The sequence below is a fragment of the Macrobrachium nipponense genome, chromosome 15 (genome assembly GCF_015104395.2).
Source record: "Macrobrachium nipponense isolate FS-2020 chromosome 15, ASM1510439v2, whole genome shotgun sequence".
In the NCBI taxonomy this organism is placed as follows: Eukaryota; Metazoa; Arthropoda; class Malacostraca; order Decapoda; family Palaemonidae; genus Macrobrachium; species Macrobrachium nipponense.
In genome coordinates this window covers 75865481-75878773 of record NC_087208.1, presented here as the reverse complement: position 1 = coordinate 75878773, position 13293 = coordinate 75865481, and the positions used below count along the sequence as shown (strand labels likewise).

Below are 13293 nucleotides of genomic sequence, written 5' to 3'. Positions count from 1 at the left end.
AGATCAAAAAGGCATTTTAGTGCAAAGCTAGTCTTGACAGGAACGAATGCCCTACGCAAAAGAATGCACAGACATTCTGGAGAGAGAAAGAGAGAGAGAGAGAGGAGAGAGAGAGAGAGAGAGAGAGAGAGAGAGAGAGATGCCAGCTAGAATTGCGGTTCGTACAGGTAAAAGAATAGGGTCATATCACTTTCAAGAACAAGGTGTGTGTGTGTGCATGTATTCCACTATAACTCTGAAATGCATTGAACAATTCAACCAAACTTGGTATACATATGACTTACTATCTAGAAATCAGCACTGTGGGGGTAAAACCTCACTAGCACAAATGGGGGTGGGGTCGGGAAGGGAAGGGGTTACCTGAAACGGGCCTGGTTCTGCCCGCAGACTTAGTAACTAATTAAACTTGACGAATTTATCATACTTAATTTCGGTTTACATATGACTTACTATCGGGAAAAGAATACTATGGGGGTAAAACACCAATGACACCAAATGGGATGGGGGTTGGAGAGAGGGAGAGGGAGAGGGAGAGGGAGAGGGAGAGGGAGAGAGAGCGAGAGGGAGAGGGAGGGAGGGAGTAGAGGGAGGGAGGGAGGGAGAGGGAGAGAGAGAGATAGAGAGAGAGAGAGTTACAAGGAACAGGATGTCCCAAAGACTTATTAGTCCATCCGAAGAGATATCATGTGCTCACTTATCTCTAGGAGGTTTTACAATTCATTCACAGGTGTTCTCATGATTTTGCCTAGCTTTCTTTTGAACTCTTCCACACTGCTGCTGTTTACAACTTCTGGTGGCAGTTTATTCCTTGTCTCACATATCTTGTATGTAAAAAAGTTCCCACAATGTGATATGTTGTATCTCTTCAGTTCTACTTTCCACCCATTATTTTTTTTCTGGTTTTCGTTTAATGTGAAGAAGTTACTGTTTACTTTTGTTATGCCTTTCAGTATTTTGAATGTCTCTATTAGTTGTCCTCGTAATCGTCGTGTTTCTAAGTCATACATGTTCAGGCTCTCTAGTCGTCTTTGGTTACCTACTTGCCTGTGGATGGAATTAACTTCATGGCTCTTGCTTGTACCCCTTATTTATGGCCTTTCTTAATGTTGGTGGCCAAAACTGTACTGCATATTCAAGATGTGGTCTAACTATTGATGTGTAGAGCTGAAACACCGTTTCCTTGTTTCTGTATTTGAATTGCCTCTTTATGTCCTTGGCCTGCTCTTGTTTTTTACTTACATTAACGACACTGCTGTAGGCTAACTAGCAGGATAGCAAAAGTTACGGATGACACCAACCAACAACATGCTGCTTGGGAATGAGTGTTGAACGACAAGAGGACCTTAGAGCCATTATTACCAAGGACTTGAAATCCACAAAACAATGTACAAGCAGCATGTAGCTGTTTGGTGTCATCCGTAAATTTGGCTATCCTGCTCGTTAAATGTCTTTAATGTAAGTAAAAAACAAAGGCAGACAAAGGACAAAGCCCTGAGGAACTCCACTTGTCACATCTGCCCATACTGATTCTTCACTATTTATTACAACTATGTTTTCTATTAGCTAGCCAATCTTCGATCCAGTCTGCCATTCTCCTACAATTCCTAAAGCTCTAACTATTGTCAATAGTTTCTTGTGTGGAACTTTGTCAAAGGCCTTTTGGAAACCAAAGTAGAGTACATCTATTGCTCTGCTACTGTCGTAAATACCAAGCATGCTATGAAAAAACTCCAGGAGGTTTGATAGGTAGGGTCTGTTTTGTCTGAAACCGTGTTGGCTGTTTAACAAGAAGTTGTTTCTATCAATGTGATCCACAATTTGATCTGCAATTAAGGACTCAAAAATCTTACACAGATTGGTGGCTAATTTCCTGGCTCTTCCTTGGACCTTTTTTTTTAAACGGGGGCACATTACCTAGTTTCCATCCTTTTGGTACCTTTCGTTGTTCTGCACTTTTTTTTTTTTTTTTTTTAAAGAGTTTATACGGGTGAAGAACTATCTCCTCTTTTAACATTTTAATTTCTCTTGGATGAATCCCATCCGGGCCAGGAGTTTTGAACGTATTTAGTCTATCTCGTTTGTTTTTAATGTACTCTTCTGTAAATATTATATTGCAATACACTCCCTGAACACCTGAATTAGCCCTGGTCACTGACCAGCCCGAACTATATCCCCACATATTTACCCACTAAGTGGGTAATTTTAACTGTCAGTGTTACCAACGCTGCAGGTAAAATCTAGTCAAATGAGTTACCTGTGTAACCGTTGGCAACGCTGCCGCAAATACCTGCCACCAGTGGCCTGTCTCCTCATTCCTCAATTGTTTTTTGTTCGCCTTGCTGTGCGGATCAGTCCCACATCAGGCGAACTTTTGGTCATTTAGCCCGACCCCACTCAGAGTTTTCGCATCTTGGTTACAAACTACGAATTTTCCCGTTTCACTTTGGATAGCTACTTTGTACTCGCTAAGGATAAGTTAGGAAATAAACGTCATCGCCTTCTACAAACGCCTCGACGATCGAGCCTTCTACTGCTGGATATGTTGGTGCTCATCGGCTCTAAAATAACGTTGTCGCCGACTGCAAACGCCTCTGCTTCTACTTCATCTACAGTTTGACGATCGAGCCTTCTACTGCTGGATATGTTGGTGATCATCGACTCTGCACGCCCTTCAAGCGTAGGATGAGTACCCGCACACATGATCGACGTTCTTTTCGTTATTTCGTGTAGAAAGTTTAGTGCAATACTAGTCAGAGATGTTTGTCTTGGTCAGGAGACAACGAAACATTAGTTAGTTATTCCAGAAATTAGTGGACAGGTTATCATATAGTATGTTAAGCATATTTCTAGCCTGACGAATAATTTAACCAAAATAGAGATAGTATTATTAGTAGTATATAGTGAATTCTAATCGTTCTTTTTCAGCCCCCCTGCCTGTTCCAGAACCAGCCCTAACGGGTGCTGGGGGTAATGGAGAACCGCAAGCCTCCGAGTGGGTAGGTTCTGCCGGCCCCCCCGGCGCGGAGCAGGCAGTGTTGGCAGCAGATTTCCCCTCCCCTCGATTTGTAAGTTCAGGATGATGAAAATTTAGGTCAGATATAGACGAGTAGGGATAATAGGCTAAATAGTGTTTAGGAAGAGAAGTGCAGGCTTCTTCCGGTCGGTTTTCTATTATTAGTAGTTTATAGAGGGACAATGTCCTTAGAGCCTCTTGGGTGTTTCTTGCTTCGAGTTCCTTGCGTCAGAATCTTTTAGGCCATGGTTGGCCGTTCAGATCTGGTTTCGGGTCTGTCGGGTTCTGAAGAGTTTGAATACTTATCTTTCGTCTTTAAGGTTACTTTCCTCTACTTATACGATAGCGTAATTTTTAATATCAACTAATTCTCTGTTCAACGCATATCGACGTACGATAATTCGTTATGTAGAGAAATCGAATAAATTAACTACGACTAGCCTACTGTTCACGATGATATATCGTATGAATGTACAGTAGCCTTGCCTAGCCGAAAGTATTCGCTGTACCCATATAGGTAGACTGATTTTTATAGTGGCTAACGCTTTAGGCTCAGGCATTCTGACTACGGATAATTCAGTACAGGTGTAATTGAAACGAACGAAAATCCGATCTTAGTATAATTCAATAGGAATGTAATCGAACAGAATGAAGATCAGATTCTGTCCGACTAAAGCATTAATTGTATTGTATGTATCATCATATTAGCGTAGTATAAATACTAACTCGGCAGTCATTCACGCTCTGGAATCAGCTGATGACCAATAAGGGTTTGCGTCGCCGTATCCACCTCATTCTTGTCCTGATTGGATAGCGTAACTAACGTAACAACTCTTTCTTACTTAGGCCAGGTTGTCGTCTTGAAGAAGACGTGTTTTCTTGAAGCAAACATGTTTTCAACTATGTTGGACATTTAACAGTCAATACTGGTATCTTGTGGCATATGATTAGATGTCAGATACTAAAAGGATTTCGTTGTATGACGTCTTCATACGTTTAACGGACTAATGGCCGTCAGTAATTACATTGTGCTTATGTCAATTACAGTTACAAAGAATTACCAGTTGTATTATCAAATTACAGTGACAACTGAAATTAATATTTGACCTAATAAAGTTAATTTAATTACTTTAAATATGTAATTTATTAATTTTCAATTAAATTGAAATGTAATGTATTTTTTTTTTCAATTAAATTACAATTACACAAGCTTTTCAAAACAGCACTGTTGTAAGCAGGCGTGGCTTAGACAGACAATGATGCCGGCTAGTCTATTTCCTTGGCTCCAGATTCAACCATATCACTTGCCAAGGTCTCGGCTAATGTTTTTGTTCCTAGTTACCATAATGAGTATCTGGATACTTAACTTATGAAACGAAGTCATGCTGTTCGTCTTACGATGTAATTTAAAGCCAAATTTGACTAATACGTCTCATTAGAAGCTAGTTTTTCCCTCAGCTTAGATGCGTAAATTTAGCGATTCCGTTCGTTTTTCACTCGTTTTCATAGGTATTAGAACCTTACACTTGATTAATCTTTATCGGTGTGACAACAGTAAACGAGCTCTTTCATGCTATTACTTTCTTTTACCACGGCTGCGTTTGAATTCATACAAAAGCTTGGGACCTCTTCCAGGTTGCTGATGCACGTAATTTTGCCTTATCAGCTTCAGCTACATTTATATCATGAATACAGTAATTACCGTCGCACGCGGATGAATACAATAAACAGACGTTGTTATCGGATTCGATTACTTTCACACGCCGATCAATACAATAAGTGATGTTGCTATAGGATTCGATCGTATTAGCAACAAGTTCTCGTTCGGTTGTTCATAGCTGTACGCAGTTATACGAGTATATTATCATTAAGATAATACCTTTTAACTTAGAAGAGGGTGCAAATTTATGGAATTGGAGACGTTAGACGGTTGTAATTCTCTCTCTCTCTCTCTCTCTTACTTTCCTGATTTCATTTTTTTTCTCTACTCATGCTGTTTTTCCACCCTCTCCTAACAATTGACTCATTGTGCAACAGAGGTTTTTCTTCTTGTTACACCTTTTCAAACATTTTTCTGTCAATTTCCCTTCAGCGCTGAATGACCTCATAGTTCCCAATATTCGGCCTTTGGCCTAAATTTTATTTTAAACCCTACAATCTCGCTGTCTGATGCACGATGTTGCCTACGCCAGCTGCGCGAGAGATAGCAAGACTTATTTGCAATGTAGTTCTGATTTCAAATACTAACCCCATCGTAAAATCTAATTAACGCAAGTCAATTACGGTAGCTTCAATACGGACTGTATTCACGACCACGTCTTGAATAATTTCCTGATTTTCTAATGTTTCTCAGATTATCATGAGGAAAAGAGTCGGTCTAGTTTCTCTCGCCCAGTTTTTCCTGTTAAAACTTATAATGTCTTTACACAACCTTCTTCAGCTGCTCATTCTTCGGATGTCGCTTCGGAGTCTTCTCGCTCATCCTGTTTTTATTTACCAATATCACAGTAGAGCCAGTTTCATTGTTTCATCCTGAAAATTGGAGATGATTTCAATCTCTCTCTCTCTCTCTCTCTCTCTCTCTCTCTCTCTGGGTTAAGGAAATAATTTGGAGCGGCTGCCTTCGTAGCACCTTCCACGGGTCCTGTAATTCTCAGGCTGCTGATGTTGATGCTTCAAGGCGGTTCCGCAACTCCGTATTTTCATCCTTACTTGTTTTGAGACGTAATGTGTCCTCCGTAGTTCTTGAGGAGGCTACGGCAATTGGAGATTCACCTGCGCCATCGTTGACTGTATCGATACCGGTTGTCACCACCCACTCCTTTCATAGGGTAGTAATCTTCCTTCTTCGTTCCCATTTATACCTTAGGAGTGTGAGACGTAACGTGCTTACCGCGGTAATTGCTGGGGGGGCTACGGCCGTTCGCAGTTAGTCTGCATCGTAATTAGCACCTTTTGTGCCCTCGGGCCCCTTTCTTAGGGTAGCTGGTAATTCCTTCTGCGGCTCCCATTGGTTCCGCAGTTCGTAACCCGTTATTAGAGCACTGTACCGCACAGTTGGTTCTCCACCTGCACAATGTCGGCGCTAGGTGTTCCTGTGGGTTACTCGTAGTGACTTTTCTCTCTCCTTATTTTCTCAACTTTTTCCTGGTGCTTTTCTGTTCCGTCCTTATGGGGTTTTCAAGGTGGGTTCGACCTTGATTCCGTGTCTGGGAGTACTTCTTTCCCTCACTTGCTCCGGACTCCAGTCTAGGTTTAGTACGTATTGGTAAAGGGGGTTAGTTGGATCGCGTTTTGCGACTTCTTCGCTCTTTAGGGGTGTTGCTCGCCTATTGTAGTCGTCCTGGTCTCGTGTCATAGTCAATGGTGAGTGCGGAGTTTCGCAGTAAATTGAGACTGGTTCAAGGTTAGGTCATCGTCTTGGTTGGTACATGTTTGGCGCAACAGTATGGGAGTGACTCGCATGTGTGGTCGTTCATCGCCAAGGTATATTCGGCTCAGGCGTAACGTTATCGTCACTGGGTAGTGAGGGTATCCGCAGTCGAGTGACTAACTCTTACAAGTTTTGCGAACTGGTGACAGACAGTTCGCTCTTGTGAGTGGGTGGACAACGGTCGGACAGCAGGGGTTACATCATGATGTCTGGGGGGAGTGCGGGGTGCGCAGTCGAGTACGACTTGCACAGGAGTTTTATCATCTTCTTGTTGGTATATCGTTGCGCAATCGGATCGGTAGGCTCAGATATGATGGGATCTTATGTCGTTTGGTATCGAGCAGCCAGGTGTAGTAGGTTCCGGGTTCTTGGGTGCTGCTCTTGTCGGGGTTCGGCTTTTCTCCTTTTTTTTCCTGTTCCGGTGTGGCCGGACAGGTCTGACAGAGGATAGATACCTTTGAAGAGAGACTCGGTTGCTAGTTGTGTGTTTTTTTTGTTTCTCCGGCGAAGGAAGCGAGTATAACGGATTGTGGACTTTGTCCATTCTATCCTTCCGCATTCCAGGCTCTGGAGGTATCTCAGTTAATTCAAGTAATGTTTGATATGTTGTATTCAACCAAACCAGCAATCTCTCAAACATCAAGTAGGGTAGTCTGGTTTCGGCGAGTCGGGCAGTTTTTGGGGAATGACTTAAGCTAGCATCATTTTTCTGTATGAGCTAGCGGGTAACTCCTCTGTCGGAGTCCTACTTCCGGTTACGAGTCAGTTGAGGGTTTTTTTCTCTATTGGGTTCCTTCATTGATTCGTGTGGTAAGGGTTACGAATCATGAGGCTCGTATTTGGAGGACACCTTTCACAGCCACACTGTGCGAATGTGGTAAGAGTTGATGGGTGTTTCTCTGAGCCTGGACTGTTTGATAACCTCTTCACTTTGGTTTCGAGGGGGTTTGCATACCAGACTAACATTTCTGAGGATTATGCTATGTTCTTGGCAAGGAGAGGAGGGACTATTGTTAAATCATTGCCTCAGCGCTATCCGGACACTCATAAGAATGGGTTCTTAGTCAATCCAAGGGCGCAAGTATGCGGAGGGCTACCCTTTGGCTTCCAGAGGAATGTTTCGCTGTCGGCGATTGTGTAGGTGGTTTTTTTTTTTTTTTGAGAGAGAGTTGTGATTTTTCACAACACCGTACCTTAAGGAATTTCAGTAACTTTTATAGTTGGCTTAGTAGAGTTAGGGTGTTAGAAGTTTAGGTAAGCAGTGATAGTCTAAATGAACTTCAGGGTGTTAGAAGTTTAGGGAGGCAGTGATAGTCTAAATGAACTTTATGGTGTTAGAAGTTTAGGGAGGCAGTGATAGTCTAATGAACTCTAGTGTTTCTGTTGGTCCAGCTTAGACAGTGTGTTTTGTCCCTTAGGCCCTTGAGGTTAGGCAGATCCCGATGGTCATGTTGGAATAACTACTACTTCTTCAGCACAAGTCATCTACATCAGTGAGCAGTAGAGAACTGAAGGTCCTGCACACTCAACTTCTCCTCCATACATGAGAGGCTACATAGCCACATGGGAGGTTCACCATTTCCCCTCCATACATGAGAGGTATAGAATACCACATGGGAGGTTCTTCAGACTCAGGCGGTACCTAGGACTCGACACCGACGGTATGGTACTTCCTATGCAAGCATCCTCACTTACTGAGCAGGACAACCAGGTGAGGAGATTTTTTTTTTTTTTTTTCCCCTCCATGAATAAGAAGTATAGCTTATCACATGGGAAGTACTTCTGACTCAGATAGTACCTTAGACTCAACACTGACTTTGAAGTACTTTCTTTGCAAACATCCTCACCTACTGAGCTGGACAACCAGGTGAGGAGATTTGTTTTTACCTCCATGAATAAGTAGTATAGCTTATCACATGGGAGATACTTCTGACTTAGACAGTACCTTAAACACAACACTGATGTTGAAGTACTTTCTTTGCAAACATCTTCACCTCCGAGTTTAGATAACTAGGTGAGGATACATGCTTTTATACATGCTAGGTTGCTTATGAGTTACCTGCGTATGTTCTGTGGACAGGTCGGGCTGAATGAGATTGACCCCGCCTCCGACTAAATGTTGTTAATCGGGCTAATTCAGGTGTTCAGGGAGTGTATTGCAATATGAAGTTTTCATAATAAAACTAATATTGTAATACTTACCTGAACACCTGAATGATTCCCACCCTCCTCCCCACTTCAATTTGATAGTGAATGATTCAATTGAGGAATGAGGAGACAGGCCACTGGTGGCAGGTATTTGCGGCAGCGTTGCCAACGGTTACACAGGTAACTCATTTGACTAGATTTTACCTGCAGCGTTGGTAACACTGACAGTTAAAATTACCCACTTAGTGGGTAAATAGTGATATAGTTCGGCTGGTCAGTGACCAGGGCTAATTCAGGTGTTCAGGTAAGTATTACAATATTAGTTTTATTATGAAAACTTCATTTTGTCCAACGGTTCTACCCCTTCATATTTAACAGCTGGTTCAGGACTACGGAATGAAGTCAAATGCAAAAAAAAAAAAAAAAAAAAAAAAAAAAAAAAAAAATAATAATAATAATAATAATAATAATAATAATAAATAAATATAAATAAATAAATAAATAAAAAAGAAAGAAATAAATAAATAAATAAATAAAATCTACCGGTAGCAATAGCCTAAATGCCATAGGACTAGCTTGTAAGTATTGACAAACATATTTTTCGGTTATCAGCAAATAAAGGTAAAACTGTATTCCTGGAAAGTTATATGATAAAGGCTACTTTGAAATGGTAATCATACTTCCACTGTTCTGACCAAAATTTCTCGTTGACAGTTGGCGGAAGGTATAGGGCAGTATATTCCTCCATTATTCCCACAATAAAGCGATCCTGGCTGTAAGGTGACAAGAACAGGCAGCATTAATTTTTCCATAATCGCTACCTGACTTGCGGGCTGCTCCATGAGCAAGATCTCGTGCTGGTATGAGACCAGAAACCGTGAATAAGTGAAAGCGACTTCAAAATTCACTGGTTTGAGTACGTATTTGTCTAGGCCTAGGGATAGGACTGAAAGGAGCTAGGCGAGTTGTTTGCCTCCTCATTCCTAGTACAAAATGCTAGGAAGGCTCTCTTTTTCTACAGCAATCCCCTTTACAGCATAACAACAAATATTCAAAAATGATTCCACATATACACAGAAGAAGAAAAAAACAAAAATGAGCAAAACGTTGAAGACTGAGCCCAACTTTCACCATTATCCGATGCTTTGCTAAACAGTTATTGCCGAAAAAATTTTCATTGGCTCTGAACCCCTTAGTACATAGCCCTAATCCACCATGGTTACTCCGTCCTTATTTTCTGTTATTAGTTTCAGTCATAAGACACAAACATAGCTGAAATGTGTCAGGCGAAGAATATTTGACACCACCACTGGCAACAGCACTTAGCAAATGTTTTTTAACGTTTTAGCAGCAACGAATATTGATCATTCATAGTGAAATAGTTTTATAACAAAAACATTGATAGTTCACAGTAACAGGTTTGTTACACGCCTAGACGTCTAGTCTGAGTTGAGGAACATTAGGTCTACTCTCTTTACTGAATGTTGTCTGTTAATTGGATAGGTGGCCATCTGGTAAGGCCAGAAGTCTTACTAAAAGTTAGGCACGTAAGCCGCAATCAAATTAACACCAGGATGTAAGGCTGGCAACTTCACCCAAAGTACAAGTGAAAACTGTTATGGTATCCTCCAAGGGACACCTGAACTTTTACAAGATATGGTGGAACATAATTCTGATTAACTGATTCTACTTGCAAAATAACTGTCCACCGCAAAACCAACGTCTCTCCTGAAGGTAGTATATAAACAAGTTTAAAACATTCTTGTAACAATTCGTGGACTAAGTTCCATTTCAATTATATATAGTACATTCTCCATACCCACCATAAAATACTAGTCAACTTATCATTAAACTGGCCTCTACAACTAGGAAGACTGTTAGCCTACTGCAGAATAATGAAATGAAATTTTGCAGTTTAAGTACAACTAGGCATAAGAAAGGCAGATTATTATATACGTATAATGAGAAGTAATAATTCTACCACTATATAAAAAAAAATGCCGATACTTCTGTATTACAAAATTCGACCAAAAACTTCTGTATTACAAAATTCGACCAAAAACAACTTCAAACGCGACGGAAATGTTTGAATTTTTCTATCACGACAAAAGAAACAGAAAAATAAATGAAACTGGAACACTATTAATAAGTTTAATTTACATCACCATCAAATATCATCAAATATCATCAAACTAGAAATTCAGTTCTAAGTTAAGGAAAATTACCTATCTTATGACAACCTTAAAAAAAAAAAAAAAAAAAAAAAAAAAAAAAAAAAAAACAGGAATTACGTAAATAAAAGCAGAAATTGGTTACCGGATCGGCAAACAATATTACTAAGGTTTTGGCCACATAGAGTACATAGACCTATCGTGTAACAGGCTATAGGCCTAACGTACAATAAGAAAACACATATATATTAGTATATGTTTATTATATTCGGTTCAAATCACTGTCAGGAAAACCATAATGCATGTGCACTAATAAATAATACTACATGGTTGTTATTGATTTCAAATTAGAAACACTGTTCAAAGAACTTCTGCATTCTAAAGATTATTTGCCTATAAACTTGATATTACAACACCCTATATGATATCCATTATGATAAAAAAAATTGCTTTAAATCGTTCACAGTATTCTGTCAATGAATTGTGCTGTACACTTAATTGTTGACGAATAGAGCAGAGGGGTTTGATTACAACAAGCAGAATAAAAAGTACAATTTGAATAACCCTTAAGCAACATGGCCTAGGCCTACTCATTGGCTAATGATGCATACATAATAAAAAGCATTTACACGGTCAAACAGATTATCCAACCCAGTTTGCCAACACCGTTGACATGTGGCTCTGACCTTATTAATAAAATGAATGATAAGCGTCAGCAGATCTAAATATGCTGCTTCGCCCATTTTCTCACATAATTATAATTACGGCAGTCCTGTTGCTGTGATCTCAAATCAACAAGCAAATTTCCATAAGAAATTTGGTCTCTTTTTAAACAATCTTTTGTCCACTTAGATGTTTTTTTTTCCGCAGCGCCACCGCTAAACCAATAGAGATAACATTGTCTGGATCTACTGCACGACTTCCACTGAAGTTAGATGTAAATTTGGTTTGTCTGAGAGACACCTCTTCAAACCTATTGACACACAACTTGGGCAAACCGGGTTGGACAAACCGTTTGACCATGCAAATGCCCCTTAATTGAGCCATTGCCGTAGACTACCTCAGAGAACATCAATATCAAACGCATTTCCTAATATTACTAAGCCAAAGATCTTCTTCGTGACTATTTCAACACAACCATCGCAACTTGCCAAAATTTCCGGCAACAACCAATGCAAGCACTACGGAAGCACTGAACGTTCTTATCGAAAATAGCATGGCAAAAGGAAACTTGTAATTTTAACAATTACATCATCATTTATGTAAAATAACAAACTAGGTATGGAGTCACAAGAACAACCCTACTCATTCACAAACCTTCATGCATGGGAACTATATAGACCTAATTATTATGAATACACGAAATCACCATTAGTAAAACTTACAGCTCTCCGCCAGTGCCACCACAGCGATAAATGTCACTAATCAGAACCAGTCAATCGATTGTATTTCAAGAAAACGTCATTTTTTCACTCCTTTTAAAAGGGAAAATAAACCTCGAGTCAACGTTGGCGCGAGTGGCCAGCGTTTAGGGTCCTTTCTACCTCACTGCCTGATCCACACTGCACGAGAGGAGGACTTCTTGATTCTCTTGAGTAACTTCAGCGGGTTTGAACTCTCCGTCGCTCTGCTCCGTTTTCTATGAACGTCACGAGATTATGGAATCATCATTTCAAATTACAGTTTCTCGACACCTTGTTAATCGTTGTGCATTTGTTGTAATATATTCCTTATAATAATTAATGAGAGTCCTGATATAAGTAGCCTAGATGACTCCGTTATCTATAACTAAGAAATTTCGAGAAAGCGGTGAACCAACTTTTAAACATATTCTTGAAATAATCATGATTAATACCAATGAGCCCTTGCCGTCAAAAACGATGGCAATGTGAACGCTGGGACAGCAAGTCCTAATCACGTGTCTCCCGTATCTTTAACCATGGTTCTTTCCCTCTGCAATAGAAAACGAAGGCTTAAAATTAAAGAAGGAAACTGGTTTTAGACTATCCTAAAGCAGGAAGTGAAGTCGATTTCTCGAAATTACCAAATATATATATATATATATATATATATATATATATATATATATATATATATCTATATATATATATTATACACACACACATAAACTTTTCCGCTCTTTCATAATAAATCAATAATTTCGCAAAAACAGAAGAAAACAAACGGGCAATGAAATTCAATTTGTGGATAAATTGTTTTTTCCATGTTGATTAAAAAAACAAATTGATTATAATTTGGTTTGTACGTTTTTAAATATTGGTTGCTCTTGCTCTTGGAATATAAACCGTCAGATGTATCAGCTGCTGTAATTTGAGTACCAGTGTTCTCGTGACTTTGATAGAACTATCATTAACCTTTTAAAATTATATCCTAAAATTTAACCATTGTGCTAAAGGGTACATGTGATGACAGGATATCCATATCAAAACTCGTAAGAGTCTACAAAATAAAATGACAACCAAAATATATACTTGCCGTCATGACACTGAGGCTTATGAAGTCATGCT

The 13293-nt window shown here is 39.7% G+C and overlaps 1 protein-coding gene across 1 annotated transcript in view; it reads right to left on the bottom strand.

Moving 5' to 3' along the window:
* LOC135195072 (piezo-type mechanosensitive ion channel component-like) overlaps nucleotides 1-12344 on the bottom strand; it is a 347594-nt gene extending 335250 nt beyond the window's left edge. The window contains exon 1 of the mRNA XM_064221446.1: nucleotides 12151-12344. The gene's annotated coding sequence lies outside the window, so the exon portion shown is untranslated. The remainder of the gene's footprint in view (nucleotides 1-12150) is intronic.
* Between the last annotated feature and the right edge of the window lie 949 nt (nucleotides 12345-13293).